Genomic DNA, 14,145 nt, shown 5'->3' with positions numbered 1-14,145 from the left:
ACATACAAAGTACTACAAAGACATTTTAAATAAGAATACAGAATTCCATTTGGGAAACTTAATGAAATGCTCAATTTGGGTCTTTCGAGAGATTCACAGCCAAACCTCTGTCAGTAAAAGCAATAGTTTTGGGAACAAATGTCATTTACTAAAGGTTGGTATAGTTTATGTTCAGAAAGTGGATACTGAAAGCCATTTTATTTGTTTTTAATAAGACAAAATAAAATAATTTGCAGTCAATCAATATAAAAAACACATTATTAAGTTCAGACGTATCCAATAACTGATCAATAATCAGTAACTCAAAAATGGAGCCTGTGCAAATGTTAACTTTATTTCTGTAGAGACTTTTGTCCTTTGCATTTGACCCATCCTTCAGTGCAAATGGGGTAACCTGTCTGGAGCAGAAGGCAACAGCAGTGCTCAAGTCCAGATCTTGAATTTTAGGCTTCGTCTAGAATTAGCTTATTGTGCATCTTATAGGATCATGGGGAAAAGTGGGGGTATTGGGGGTACTTGGAGGAAACCCACTCAGACACGGGGAGAACATGCAAACTCCTCACAGAAAGTCAAGAGTCTTCCATGAGCCTAATCATGGACCTTCTTGCATAAGGATAATAAATTACATTTGAGAAACTTGAAATGCAATACACTACTCAGAAACAGTCTCTGTCAGCTAAATATATTTAGCAGAAAACACACACCAAACTGTCACTTCCTCAGTTCTGCGCAGTCTCACATTAGCCTGCAGAGTTTATTAAAAACCCACACATCGAATCTGTGCCTGAAGCATGAGACTGGACATACTGCTCAATGTGACCAACTCCTGATTACCCCAAACCAGAGGCCAGCAAATACCAAAGAGCAGAATGGCAGATAAGAAAAGAAAAGTTTAGTATTGACCTTCTCAGCAATTCATTCTGTCATGCACTGATTACATTTGGAGATAAGATTCTGCAAACGAAGTAACAACTATGTTTCTTACATTTCTAACACCATAAAAATCGCACGTTAAACATCACATCGCTCCTCTTATCTTGCAAAACAAAACACTGTTAAAGTTTATCCGATGGTGTCAAACTTCATTTTCTAATACTGCGTAACGTTTGTCCACAACACTGGCTCAAAGCTGGGTGTGGCACTAACTTATGTAGCAAATATTTCTTTAGAAAGTAATGAAACTTCCACTTAAGGCTTAAGTCAAGAACTGGTGGGATGGGTCAGAAAGTTCCCCTTTATTTCATGCCTGATGATAATTACGAATCATTTTGGCATTGCTATACCAGTAACTTTTCTTAATGCCATACTGTGCAACATTCTTGGCGACAGAAAAGAAAATCAGAATTGCTTTATTTTTGTTGACATTTTGATTTAAACTTAAACTAACTTTTAACTTTTAGCTAATTTTAATTCATTCTGGTCGTTTATTGCTCTGAAAAATGAAAAAAAATCTTACTGTGAGTGGGCTTGCATCTCCACAAACCTGACTTGCTTCTCCTGGAAGAAGGCTTCTACCTGCTTGTTTCTATTGAATTTTTGTTTGTTTGTTTGTTTGTTTGGCTATAACCTTCCACCGGTATGTATCTCCATGTAGAATGTTCTGAAGTATGGTTTAAACTTTCAATTTCCGTGTAATCATGCTGGTGAAGTGCCACATCCAGAAAGTTGCGTACTGTGCTTTTTAATAATGCAGCTGTTTTTGTTATAGTACGTCACTTGGCATGTATTTTAGAGTCTGCACTGTCCAGATAATGACTACGGTTATCAAAACAGTCGTAGAATAAACTGTTGTAACCCAAGAATTGAAGAGAAGAGGCATGATGTTAGAGTTATAACGCAGGGCAAGTGTATTTAGAGGACCCTGCACCTGATGATGACATTATGATAGTGTTGTCCAATCCAGTCTACTATGGTCCAGTCTGGCTACGCTTCCATTGTAGGGAGTATTATACCTCTTATGATACAATCTAAGATAACATGGAGTGAGTTGTCAGTAAACGCTCTCAGTATACCACAGAAATTGAATTTATCTAACAAAAACAACATTTACGATTATTTTATTAGTCAGCTATCACTATCATTCCAAGTAATCGACCCATGAATTATTGCCTGTATAAGAGTGACACAGTTACCTGCCCTGACTGCTGCCGCACAGACCTGACCTTCAGTCTAAAGGAATGGCAGGAATGCAGATCGTTGGTCGCGCTGGGAGGAGGGTCTGGACGTGGGGGAGATACAGATGTTCCAAGGACCCTTCCCTTTTGATGGATGTCAGAGCTCAAGTAGGACAACATAAAGCCGCTATATCTTCAGGGCAGACCCATATGTCTCAGTCCACGAAGTTTAGTTTAGGTTTAACTCCAAAGGTCAAAAAGTCAGGAACAGCCACCTCTCCCTTCACTTCACTTTCATCCCGTGATGGATTTCCCAAGCATGGCCCAAAGCCGTACAATGACTGCTAGGATAAGTGTGTTTATTAGTCTGGGCTCACTGGTCTTCCTGGTTACCGAGGCGACCGCAGAGACCCTGAGAACAATCCCAGTATTTGGAGAGGTGCTGCGTCATAGCCATGGTGACAGATCGATGTGCTCTTAGCAGGGACACTAAATTACACTATTGCGATGTTTGTGCAGTCCAGATAGGCGTAAAGCGTGGAGTATTTACAATGGGCCTTGGAATGGGTGATGGGTGGCATTTGGGTGCTTCCAGGGTGGCCCAAGATTTCATGTATATTTTGTGGGTCAGCGTTTTATCTTTTTAAGACTGTTGGTCCGATTTTTCATCAACAAATACCTGGATGTAGGGCTGTGCAATTAATCATAAGATACATTTCAATCATGAGTTAAATTATTTGTTCATTCAATTACAAATTAGGTAGAATATTCTGAAATTATGTAAATAATATCACTCATTAAGTTTTTTTATACAGTATTTTCAAACATATTCTTAAAGGTGCAGTACCTGTTTCTTACCATCTTAAAACATTTTGATAAGTCTGCAGTGGTCCAAATATTTTCCTCACTTTAATGCATTACTAGCATCCTAATTACTCATGAGTTTCTTTCAGAGACCAGAGTGGGGTTTTGCAGTCACTCTAATGCTAACAACAACCAACATACTAACAATGCACTGTTGCTACTTCCTGGTTCGCAGAGGATAAACAGCCTCATTTTAAACTTAAGACCCTGGTTTTACAATCTTCCTGTACTGTGGTAAAAAAAAAATGTTTTACTTTATAACATGAATATTAAGTGGCTAGTGCACAATCAGCGTTAGGAATAGCCACGTCTCTGACAATGTAAGTAATTAATTTGGTGTCAGTATTGTCTACAGTGATACATGATCAGAATCAGAATCAGAATCCTTTTATTGCCATCGTTTGTGACCACAGTTCAAACTAGAAACTTATTTTGGTGATAAAGTGCAACATAAAACACACTGAATAAATACAAATACAAATAAGGGCATGCACGAAGATTAAAAAAAAAAGATATGCTTAAAAATCAAATAAAATACTTAAAGGTAGAAAATATATACAACAGCAGCATCAGAACAACAGTGCAGACATGACTTATTAAAATGACCGGTGTTATAAAGTGTAGTATAAAGTAAGTATAAAAAGTAAGTATAAATATTATAAAGTGTTCATGACTGATTCAGTCAATATTGGGCTTGCAAATGGGTGACCCAATGTGGAATGTGACCTTACACTTGTTCATGTTTGGACTGAGTGACTTTGGAGACATGGGGAGTAGGTGAAGCATGTTGGCTTAAGATACACAGCAATTTTATTACTTTCTACCTATATACAATACAGCACAGTATTTCTGATATTATCTTGAGCTGAATCTAATCTTAGCCATAGTCAGTGCATCACCAAAAAAGAGAGCTAAAGCTGTACTATGTAAATGTTTTTCTAGTGGAGGATCTGCCACCATGTACATACTATAGTTTGGCCTGCATTATTCCAAAGAATTGCATTACATGTATCTGCATGCATCAATGAAGGGTCTTTCTAACATGTATTCTTACTGTGAGCAGGATCTCCACAGATCTGCATGGTAACTTGGCCTGTATGAACTGATTGTTCTCATTAAGGCAAATTAACTGAATTGAATTAAATTGAATTAAAACACAGTCTTTATGGACAAGCTTAAGTGATTATGTGAGTTCCAAGTTTAACCCATTGACACATGCATGACACATGCATGACATATGTGTGACACATGCATGAATATGCATGCTTCCAATTTGTGTTTCTCTCTGATTCAAAAAGATCTGCTTTGGGTTAAGTGCTATCCCAAATCACAGCTCTCTGAGGATTATTGTTGTTCTCTGTTGCATAATACTTGTGAGTGAGAGAAACGCCCCAAAATGAAGACAAATCACAATTTTTACACGTAGAGGCCCTGCCTTTGATTTTTCCCATGTGTCTGAGCAAAATGTTTGTCCCAGTATAGATATATTGTATAAGCAGCTCTTGAGGTCATAATATATCCGCTGCATGCTGTCGGTATTAATTATAGAGCATTTTATTGTCCAATAATCAGGAAGTGCACATTAGCATGTTAGTTGTTGTTAGCTTCACCGTGATGGCAAAACTTCACTCTGGTCTCTGACCAGTGAAAAGTGTTTATACATTTGCAAATCGTTTAAAATTAACTGACTAACATTAAACTACATGTGTGAGTCATGTTTAGCATATAATCATTCAGTTCCCTAATGGGCGCTGTCACGCCTATTAGCATACTAACTAATACTATTGTTTTCCTTCTTTGATTTAGGTCTGAGGATGGAGTTATGAATAGGAGATCAATTATGTCTAAGCCCCCATTCCTGTTCAAAGATGAATTGTTTTTCCTGACAAAAATCACCTTTTAACTTCCCTCTCAAACCATTTCTTTACTTTGGCTAAGATCAGTACCTCACTATCTTCAAAGGAGTGGTTAGTGGCTTTAAGATGGCAGATTGGGGTCCCAGGGTGCTCTCGTAACGGTGGAGGTACATTCTCTTATGGCATGTCTGATTTATTTCTCCAATATAACACTCACTGAAGGTAGCCTAATAGATCTTGCTAACAAACAGAAACTGCTCAAATTGGTTTGGTAGTTTCAATGTAGTTAACTCCTCCCTTCAGATAAGGCAGCGTCCACCAGAAATCTGAAGAAGCGGCAAAACTTTGGTCCAGTTGGCATAATTGACACTAAAACACTAAAAAATAATTAAATCTTAAATCTGTCAAAGTCTCTTGGGTAAACATTAGATATTATGTAAAATGTAATTAAAGCAAACAGCATGAAAGCACCTGGTCTAGTGAAGTGCAAATGGGTTTCACACTGACCTGTATCATCAAAGCACCCCTGCGGTCTGTGGCAGTAGGTCACAGGTAAACACTGTTCTCACTTTACCCCGGTACACAAATAAACCCAAGCACACAGCTCTATAAATTGTAACACTGATGAATAACCACACCAGCTATGTGTGACTTTGCAGTGTAGAGTAAGAAAGCAACAAAACAGCAATGCAACGTCGTCCCGCTAAAACAAAAGTTGAACCAAGAGGACAAAGCAAAAGGGGTTATAATTTGCAATTCAATTCGTTTGGGAGCCGTAGCAGAGAAACAAACCAGGCACTGAACATAGGTTTCACTGTCTTCAAAAATGTGAAAAACAAAACTATTTCATTTTGCAAGTTATTAAGTTACCTTATCCATTCCAAGCATCCTAATTATTCACCGCGATGAGTTTATAAGTGCTTTTCACAGCTCTCAGAGACCAGTACCGAGTTTTGCCTTCATAGTAAAGCTAACAGCAACTAGCATGGTAATATGTACTTCCTGATTCCTGGATAATAAAACACACAGCGGACATATTTTGACCTCAGAAGCTGCTTATAAGCCCACGATATATATCTGAAATTGTGCTCAAATTCACAGGATAAAATTGGGTATTGAGTGTTTCCGTTAGAATTAATGATAGGAAAAGATGAACAAGCTGATTCACTGTTCTGTGCATAATGTGTCTTTTGTGTTTATATTCAGTCTTAGTCTATTTCTCCTTATCGTTTGCATGCTTTTATTTTATTTTAACATAGCTTGAATCGACTATTATTATTCATTGTGTTATGTTGCACCATATTGCCAAAGCATATTCTTAGTTTGTGAATTTTGGTCCAGTTATAATGACAAAAAACTTATTCTAATTTAACAGTTGTCAACTTCACCAACTACAGCAGCAGTTTGGAGGGTTAGGTCAAAACATCAAATAAAGGCAATGCTACGGCGAGGGAAACATGGCCGCACTACCAAAAGCTGAACCAAGAGGACACAGGGAAAATAAGTTATAATTTGCATTTTGATTTAGTTTGGTTTAGTTTTGTAGCAGAGAAGCGGTGTAGTTATATTAGTATTTGCATAAGTAATAGGAGGTTTAGTATATTTGTTTTCAGGTTCCTGTTATGTGTTACATTTTGAGGACTTTTTTATCGCATTCAATAAATATGTGTTTATGTAATACTTGCCCAACCTGTGGCCCTAAGACCAATTTTTCTTGGCTCTCAAGTTTCGAGGTGAATTCCCCCATATTACCTTAAACAGTACTTTTTACTGTACATTTCTGAAAATCTACTTTAAAAAGCCCATATCAAATATTTAATGTGTCCCATTGAGGATGTAAGCATGAATAAAGGTCTAGTGGTTCAGTCTAACTTGTAAGAATAACACAGATTTGAAGTATTCACTGTACTGGTGACAAGTCTGTGGCCCTCAATCGGCCCTCAGGTTTGTCTGTGTTTTTATATGTGGCCCTTAATGAGAAAAGTTTGGACACCGGTGCCATAGCAACAATCCTACTTATTCATCATTCTGAAACCCATGTATAGCAGTTACAAACTACGGCAAATGTAAATTCTTGTGACACGTTTTAGTCCAAAGCACAACTAATATCAAGGTTGGATGTACTTGAAACTAACAAATATTGTAAAAAAAAAAAAAAAAAAAAAAAAAGAATAAATAAATAAAAAATACATTAAAAAATAGGTGCCCGGGGACAGATTGACAGAAGCATGACTATGTTTGACCTCCCTTCACTGTATCGCACTATCCAATCCAACAAAAATAACACAAGGAAAGAGAAGTGTCTTGCCCAAGGACGCAACTAAAAGCAGGACTCATACTCATATTCATTACTAACCAAATCACCTTGCCTGCATGTTGATGAAATACTGCATGTAATAGTATTAACAATTTCTCATAGTAACACCTCCCTCCTGCCAGTTTCACATGAGGCGTGGAAAGTGTCTTGCTCAAGGACACAACTAGGGGAATTAAATGTAGCTCTTTCCATCATGATAAAGTCATTACCAACTAAAAAAGAACTTGTGTCTATGTTGCTAAAACAGAAAAGCAAGAATGTATTTACTCGCATGTGTGTACTTGATATTCCCAAAATACAGCCTCCCTCATGTGTGTTTTCATGTCAGCCATGTTTGACCGCAGTGTGTTTCATTCTCTTTCCATTGCTCAATGAAAATACTTCTTTTATGACCACACAATATTACAATTCAACATCTAATCCAATAGTTATGAGGTCGTAAGAAAGATTAGCCAACACTCATAATCAGCTTCAAATCAGTTCAATACCTAATTCATGAATATAAATGCAGAACTTTAGTATGTGACTTTCTGGAGGCTTAGAGTCAAGTTCCGTGGAAATAGAAAGTTGAAACCATATTTTGGAACATTCTCCATTGAGAAAGATTTGTTTTATGCCATATTGTGAGATGTTATAGCCAAAGGAACAACAATTCCATGGAGGATTGCCACCAGGCCAAGTGCAGGTCAGGTTTGTGGAGAGGTGAGCCCACAGCATAAGGAGGCATGTTTTTTCTATGGTATCTATGGTTCTATGGTTTCTTGGTTTGTGGAGAGGCGAGCCCACAGCATAAGGAGGCATGTTTTGTTTTCTATGGTATCTATGGTTCTGTGGTTTCTTTTGACAAAATAACTACAATGCAAAACCACTGTATCTAACTGTGAGTGGGCTCGCCTCTCCACAAACCTGACCTGTAATTGGACCTTCTGGCATACATACGGTTGAACATTGCAGATAAAGCAATACGATCTCCATTTAGACCCTCCACCGGAAAAGTTACACAGTGCAGCTTTACCATAATGTATCTTTATACGTTAGTTTGTTTACCACATCCCCAGACCTCACTGTGTCAAATCCGAACCAGTGGAAAATTACACCAGTTCATAAAATAGTTGTCCAATGTTCACAGGCATGTCCAGAACTCAGCACGGGGTATTGACTCTAGTCATAGTAAGCAGCGTCAAAGCGTGTACTTTGGGGCCAGTCCATATCCATTTGAAATATTTGAACACTATTAATAAAAAATACTTTCCTCTCTTAACCATACTATTGCTACTACTACTACTGCTACTACTACTACATGAATCAAGATAAAATGCGCTCATACAAAGATTTATGTGTTTATTAAGATGGGGAAATAAAGTTCAAGTCCAAATCCTCTAGACATTTCTACTCTTCACAATAATACACATACTACCACTACTATTACTACCACTGCTGCTGCTGCTGCTGCTACTACCACCATCACTACTACTACTACTATTACTACTACTACTACTTTTGGAGAATGACTCAAAAAAAAAAGTGCTTATTGAAAGATTAATATGTTTATTTATAAGGGAAAATAAAGACCAAGTACAAACTGGGGCTCACTAATCCGGGTCTTAAGTCTTGGATTTAAAACCACTGTGATTAAAAGCAGAAATGGTTCCAAGGCAGGTTTATAGAATAATAATGTAATAGATCAAGTAGCTATGTTTACAGTACTTTTGGTCAACACTGGTACTAATCTAGTTACAAAGTTGCACTATGTAACATTTCAGATAGAGGGTTCACTACCTGCTTGTCTGCGTGCTTACTTTGCCTGGAATGTTCCACAGTATGGCATTGAACTTAAACATCTTACCTAAAACGCATAGAAAAGCAGGTATTCTAACTGTGAGCTGGCTAGACTCTATCTCATACTGTGGAGCATTCCAGACTAAGCAAAAACATCTCCCTTAAGACAAGCAGGTGGCAGACCCTCACACTGAAAAGTTACACAGTCCACCTTTAACGTAGACTTAATACTGAACTTAGAACCAAAGCAACCTAAGAAAGGACCAAGTCACAGTTTGTCTCCTCCTCGGTAACTAACCCAGAACAGCAGTGAACCAGATGGGGTCAGTGCCGGAGTGAAGAGCTCATTCAAACTCAAATGAAGACGCATGTGAAAGTTTTCCCTCTTTGCACAGCGCTGCTTTTTCCACTACTCGCTTCTACAAACATTAGTCAACATCCTAATGCCTGAAAAAAGACCCAACCGTGGCGCAATAACCTATCTGGCTTTGCTGCGTCCTAGGCGTAAACCTCTCTTTACGCACAATTAACGGTGCGCGTCCTATCCAAATAACGGCACGGGGACGCACAGAAGGCGCACCCGCTTATCCCATCAACGCGTTTTTATCTGCAACCGGTGCCCTACTTGTGCGTCTACGTGGCAGGTATATACTTGGATTATGTAAAGATGCACACTTTGCAGCACTTTACGCATGTGATTCTAAGCATTTATGGAGCAGAGTGTGAGGAAATGGTTAAAACAAAAACAGTGCAAGTACTTACAGCGTTTATCCAAACAAGTAGAGCAGATTAGTCCAAAACTTGATTGTAAATGTCTGATGATTTTGACTTGCTGTCCCCAAAATTCCTCCAAAGAAAACTAAAGGAAAAAAGTTATCAAAGCGCAGTGTCAAAGCGGGATTGGTGTGATAGAAAACGCCACAAAAACACAGCCAGGTAAGCCTTTCATTGTAGGTCCGTGCGTGAATCCAATCCGCTCTCACGCTTTTTCCCCCCGCTGGAGAAGAGTTGGAATGGTTTGTTTGGTTGGTTGGCTGGTCCAGATGATGTCCCGTCAGTGCCGCTCTGCGCTGGCTCTCCGCTCCCTCTCTCCCTTCTCTCTCTCTCTCACTCTCACTACTGCCTCCCCGCTTCTCCGCACACGAGAGGACCTTTGTCTGCGCATGACGTCACTCTCACGCACACACGAACGGCTGGGCTGCTCGCGCTGCAGAAAATGACAAAGAGTGGCATTGAAGCGTGTTTATGGTCTATCTCCATTCGTAAACATTTGATTAAGTTTGGATTGGTGTCTTTTAATAAGTCAGAGGCTAAATCTTATGACTATGACTATGTTAACTGTGAGATAAGACAGCTGCCAGGTTATTTTGTAAATGTGGGTATAAGGTGGGTATGAGATTCCTTTTCAAAAATCGTATTCTGTTAAACAAGACGTTACACACAAATAGATTCATCAATTCAGTGTCATCTGGGGTAGCCTGTCTGGAGCAGTGGCTGCCCAGTGGAGCACCCATGGACCCTTATCCAAAACATAAGCTCTACCTTCATGGTCAAGAGTACATAGTAGATAATGAATAAAATGCGTATTTAAAACCCCACTGTCTAACTTTCAGCCCTGTTTTTAAAAGTCTGTTTTTATTGCACCAAAACAATGAAAAACATGCATCCTATCACTCCACAAAACTGAGTTATTTGGGCTGCAGGATGACCTTCTTCTGCCTGTTTCCATGGATATGTTGTTCCTTTGGCTATAATAATTCACAGTATGACATAAAACAGATCTATGTCAATGAGATTTTGTCCAAATGATGCTTTTGAACATTCTGGGCAATTACTTAAATAAAGTGTCCTTAATAAATCACCTTATACAAATAGACCATTATTATTATTATTATTATTATTATTATTATTATTATTATTATTATTATTATTATTATTATTATTATTATTATTATTATTATTATTATTATTATTATTATTATTATTATTATTATTATTATTAATTTTAATTTTTTATGATGTACTGCCAGAAATTTTACTCTAAATTACATAAGATTAGATTATTTCTATGTAAAAGATGGAATATAAAAGCACAATACTTAAGAACAGGAAGATGTTACCATCAATTTCACACATGATAAATATCAGTCCACTAAATAAATAAATAAATAAACAAACAAATAAACAACCAAACAAGAAAGAATATTGCTTCATTTTTTTTTTTTTTTTTATATATTTAAATTCACCTATCTAGTTTAGCACTTTGCATTTTCCTAAAGTCGTCCCTCTGCTCATTCCTGGAGTGTGCCGTTCTTGTTTGGTCCTTGTGGCTAATTGGAAACACATTTTTTTTTCAGTGACTTGTTACGAGAGAGACAGGAAGAGAGAAAGGGGTGGAGTGAGAGATGAAGGAGTAGAGGAGGAGGAGGGCAGGAGACTGACACCCCCGCACTCAAAGACATATTGTATTCCTAACTAATTAACCTTCCCATAATGCATCGGAAATATGTGCCTCCCGTCTGCCCTTTTGCCAGCGTCCTCCCTCCTGCACCTTCTCCGGTGATGAGAAACTATTTAGCCGGGACACTCGAGGCGGCCATTTTGGGTCCATCTGTGAACACTTAGCGAGGTGTGTGGAGCTAAGCAAGCGCTGCAGCTGGGGAGGCCATGGAGCGTTACAACAGTGACACATTGAATCACGCCATTTCATTTCATGGGTTCCAAAACTTCAATCGGTGTAAGCTTTCTATGTAAAGAATTGGCTCTAGGGTGTGAAAAGTAGAAAATCAGATACTAATCGATACTAAAACCAGTATCGAAACTACATACGCATTTGAGCAGGTATCGATATTTAAAAAGTCACATTCACAGGAGAGAAATGAACGTTTCCTGAATGATCTTGAGCTGTATCAGAACAAGTTTAAGCCCACGGAGACTAGTATACGCCCATGGATCACTATGGAACCTACTTGGATGATTGAGGGATTGCGCAGATATAAGGCCACAGATAATAAGGTCATGTAAAATAAAGTACCATGATTCAACGTTGAAAATCACATTCTATTATCGAAAGATTGTTTTTATTATACTCATGGTGTCAGAATCGCTATGGAGTATCACGTTGATTCTGTAGCATCGAAATCAAGTTTAAAATTTCAGTATTATCACAGTACTACTACGAAAAAGTCCAGGCAGTGTAAAAAATGTATGGTCACATTTATATAGCGCTTTTCCACCTTCAAGACACTTAAAGCGCTTTACATCGAGGAACCACTCACCCATTCACACCCGTGTACGCAGATACTGGGAGCGAGGTGGGTTAAGTGTCTGGACCAAGAACACAACAGCAATACTCATCTGTAGGAGCTGGAATTGGACCGTCAACCTGTGGTTCAGTGGATCTGGCTGTTCTGTCAATGATGTTTATGTCAAGAGTGGGATTTGAACCTCTGACCTTCTGATCAGAGAATGAGCACATAACACGTACCAACTAAGCTAGTCTCCTGCTTAAATTGTATTCACTATGATCTATGTATCTATTAACGCCAATTTGACAAAAGCCATAAACCTAAATTGGATGTAAAGTTGGAAGAGCTAGACTCATCTCTGTTGTAATCACGGAGCAAGTAGAAAAACATAGTCCAAGATTCTTCATTTTTTGTGAAACTGAATGTTCTAGTTCACTAAATCATATAGGAAAAACATTTGTCCCAATGGAGAAACTGTGGTGTTGCAATAGTAAGGATATAAAACAGAAGCGGTTGAATAAAAATGTCAAAAGCTATCCAAAATAGATATTTTTTCAACCGTAAGATGTTTTCCATACATTTTAAATAGCAAAACAGTCTGAGATCACAATTCAAACGAGTACACAGGACCCAGTGGTGGATGAAGTACTCAATTTTGTTACTTGAGTAAAGGTGCAGATATAGAGGTAAGAAGTGACTCGAGTAAAAGTATCACATGACAAAGTCTACTTAAATAAAAGTAGTAGTATCGTGTAGTATCCATTTAAGTGTACTTAAAGAGTAAAAAGTAAAACTATTTCACCCAAGTGTTGTTAATTTGTTCAAATGTTAAATGTGGTGATGCTGATTCAAAAATGATACATATTTTGGACAACAGTAACACTACAAGTCCATTTCTTAATTTTTCTCATGAATTTAATGTGTTTACTTTTGTTTGTTCAAACTTTAGTCAGGATGTTGCCACGAACATGATCAAAATAATCCCTCAAATCATATGAAAAGTACTTACTTCTCAGTCCAGTTAAAAAATGTAGTGGAGTAGAAAGTACAGATACCTGCTCTCAAATGTAGTGAAGTAAGAGTAAAAACTATCAGCTGTAAAATCTACTTGAATACAGTACTTTACTACTTCTACTTCGTTACCTTCCACCATTGAAAGGAACTTTATTGTGGCTGCCAGTAATAGCAATGTGGATCCAGTAGCTGCAAACAGTGCTGTCATAGATATTTTAAGATAATATGACTGTGAAGATTTGGTACAAATGTGAAAGTCTTACCAAGCCAAAGGTAATATACTAAAATGAACAAAAAGAACAAATATGAAAGATAGGCTTTACTGTGTGGCTTGAAAACTTTGGCTGGAAAAATTAGCAGTTGCTCAAACTGGTATGTTTTTGTAAGGCCAAGTAGAGATCACAGCAGTGGTTAGAAGGAAAACCAACTTGGGTCTAATAACAAAGTAACAAAAATGAGAAAAAAGGGTTATGGTGAAGTTCCTAAAAAGCAATTTTCTTTTAAGTTGCAACGTTATGGAATCTCCCTTTTCATATAAAACCGACAATCTTGCTTGGAGAAATTGGTTAAATATGAAATTATGTACCTGTCTTGCTGATGCTTAAAGCCCTAAACTCTATCTACATCTCCAAAGCTCAAAATGCTCTATTCCACCTTGTGATATCATGTAGTGGAAGTTTTCAAGTTAACCACTACCTTTTACCTTTAGTTCAGTAGAGACTGGCCATTCCAGGGTTGAAATCATCCAGTCATCATCATGATTCTAGTGAAGGTGGATAGAGTTTAAAAACACAGTGGAGCACATCCTGTGTTATCACATGATGGAACAGAGTGTTTTCTGCTTGAGAAGAACTAAGCCTAAATATGCAGGGTTTGTGTGTTAAACATTTGTGAATGAAACACAACACGAGGTCTGTTTGTGATGAAGAAACAACATTATAACATAGACCAGA

The 14,145-nt window shown here is 37.8% G+C and overlaps 1 protein-coding gene across 1 annotated transcript in view; it reads right to left on the bottom strand.

Annotated features, from left to right (window-relative positions):
* lpar1 (lysophosphatidic acid receptor 1) overlaps positions 1 to 10,059 on the bottom strand; it is a 52,083-nt gene extending 42,024 nt beyond the window's left edge. The window contains exon 1 of the mRNA XM_033976228.2: positions 9,693 to 10,059. The gene's annotated coding sequence lies outside the window, so the exon portion shown is untranslated. The remainder of the gene's footprint in view (positions 1 to 9,692) is intronic.
* Between the last annotated feature and the right edge of the window lie 4,086 nt (positions 10,060 to 14,145).

The sequence above is a fragment of the Periophthalmus magnuspinnatus genome, chromosome 12 (genome assembly GCF_009829125.3).
Source record: "Periophthalmus magnuspinnatus isolate fPerMag1 chromosome 12, fPerMag1.2.pri, whole genome shotgun sequence".
Lineage (NCBI taxonomy): Eukaryota > Metazoa > Chordata > Actinopteri > Gobiiformes > Gobiidae > Periophthalmus > Periophthalmus magnuspinnatus.
Note: the sequence above shows the minus strand (reverse complement) of the source record. Positions and strands in the feature narration are given on the sequence as shown.